Source organism: Staurois parvus, unplaced genomic scaffold (assembly GCF_062004578.1).
Source record: "Staurois parvus isolate SC_StPar_1 unplaced genomic scaffold, SC_StPar_1.0 ptg001197l, whole genome shotgun sequence".
Lineage (NCBI taxonomy): Eukaryota > Metazoa > Chordata > Amphibia > Anura > Ranidae > Staurois > Staurois parvus.
In genome coordinates, this window is record NW_028318993.1 from 1,641,193 (window position 1) to 1,643,849 (window position 2,657).

The following is a 2,657-nucleotide window of genomic DNA, read 5'->3' on the forward strand; positions in this document are numbered from 1 at the left end:
GCAAAAAAGTATATATTGGAGAGCTATCCAGCATCTCCTGTAGTATCATGACAGACCCCAGATTAAACTTCCCCTCAGCCAGCTGTACTGAGTGATTCCCTAAGCAGGGGATCCAGTGCCTGCCACTGCAGTGTGAACAGTTCTGGGTAAAAGGCTAACCCAGTTTTCCACCAGAGTGCCTCTTTCCCCCTACTGGCCCAGAGGGTGCAGGTTTACTCACTCTCCTGTGCTGCTGGTGGGTTGGTGGCTGCTACCAGGCTTTCTAGATGGGCTGCTCCTTCCCTGCTGTATCTTCCCCCAATGTAAGGTTCTCGCTCTGTGGGATGGTGAAGTCCCAAGCTTTTCTCCTTCCAAGCTCCTCTGCCTGTAGGTGAGCCCTTCTCCATCTGGGCCCCCTCCTAGGCTCCTGCTCTGCAGTCTCACTTCCTCTCCATCTTCCAGCTGAACTCACTCCCTGCTGAGCAGGCTCTTTCACTTTTAAGGGCTGTCCAGGCCCTATGACCAGCCTCCTGTTGGGGAGTGCAGATCAGCCACTCCTTACCTCCATCTACTGATTCTAGATCTTTATCCAAAGTGCCAGAGCAGGGTGATGTCTCAGAGAACTGATCTGCAGAGCTTCTCAGCTCCTGACCACAATTTGACCCCACTGACTATCTCACCTGGGCTGCTACTCAGCCCCTATCTATCAATTGGAGTCTAGCTTCCCCTAGCTGTCTACACCTTCTTAATGCCCATGCCTGGGATCCTCTCCCACACGCATTACTCTATAATCCCCACCCCCTCATATCGAATTGCTGAATTTAAAAGAACAAATGAATTAAAAATGACCTAAAAGTCATCTATACTTAATCTGAATTGTGGTCAAGTGAGTCTCACATCTTCTCTATTCCTAACAGCTAAGTGGAAGGGTCCTTTTTTGGGGACCTGCATTGCTGACTGGGTAACATAGACATTTCCTATTAGCTGTCAAGTGGCAGGGTCTTTCATGCTCCAGAAGACTGCAGTGACATGATGACATGACAACAAGAGGCGAAATCAAGAACAGTTGATGTTGGGCCTGCACTGGATCACCAATCTCCACTCCTGCAGGAGGTGCCACAGTTTGTCACATGAGGATGGGTGTCAGGGGACAGGCTTTAAAGGAAACCTGTACTGAGGATAATATGTAAGCTGCTACTGTAGAGCTCTGTTACTGAAAATGCTAGATCCTGACATGTTGATTGGCCTCAATGCTTTCTGAGTTTCAAACAATTATACGGGTCAATCTGTATATGCAATTAGTCGGGAAAATGAAGCACAGAACACAAATGAATGTGAAGATTACACAATCAACTCTAAGATAACCTCTATGATTGTGATGGATATCTTCTGAAAATACATTCCCCTTTACAAATACTACATGTGCACTAATAATGCCATGTAAAATATTTGATTATCCTGTGTTAATGGTAAAGATAGTAATCTCACCCTATTGAATCTTCCTCTCCACTCATCCTGCGGATTCTCAGGCACCCCTTCCCCCAATGTAAATACCTACTGATTGTGACCTGTTACTTTAACATAGCTGTAAAACACCTCCTAGACCTTATCTTCATTGCACTTAGAACATGACCCGGCACCACCTTCTCTACAAGCATTCTCCATAATGAAGCTGCCTGAACTTTAGTTACTATGCACTGGGGAAATCAAACCTCCAGTCTCACCGGTTACACATGTGTGTTTTTAATTGAACCCCATTCAGTGTGTTCATTCTGGAGAATATAATGGGTCTAATTGCAACACAATATCAATAGGTAGAAGGTGAGCAGGACCTTGTTAGTATATCTCTTAAATGGCCGTTTCATTATGGAACCTATATAGTTTAATCTGCTAGTCTGTCCACTAAATGATTGAGGATTATTCCAGGATGCTGTTAGGTTAAAGAAGAATTTCAGTAAGAGAACGAAAACTATATTCTAGAGGTTGTAATGACTAAATTTAGGCTAAAAATATATTTTTGCCTACAAATTTCTATTTTACCTTAAACTAATCTTTTGTGAGGCTATAATTACCTCTCTGGAGAACCTCAACTGTTGTCACCAAAACATCCTCACTTGTTTCCAAGCTCTGAAATATCCTCTGTCGATATACAGTATAATGCAAAGATTTTTTGATAAACACATAAAAGAGATCAGTTTACTGTAAATAATATTAAGCATAACATTGTTTCTATGCATAGTTGGAATTACATATGTACATATACTGTATTTCTTCAATGTATATGTAGAGTTGGTTTTATGTCACACAGCGGTTGTACTTTATTGCTGCTTCTATCAATGCAAATCTATGTTACTGACAGCTTCTTTTAGTGCTTGCTAAGCAGGAAGGCTGAGTGTATCAGCTAATTTGTCCCTCTACTAGTGGCTGATCTACAATCTGTACATTCAAGTCTGCCATACATTACTTGAATTGTGGCAGATTCCTGCTTAATCAGAGAAAAATTAAAGCCTTCGGTGGCACAACCCAACTCAGCAGCTGTGGACCCTTTTCGAGGGAGATGGGTAGAAAATCGTTGTTGTAACTGCATCCAATCAGATGCTGTCAAGGTTCGGGTATTTTAACTGGTGCAGGTTCCAGTTGCCAGAAGGCAATGTCTGGTAGGAGAAATTTCTGTATCC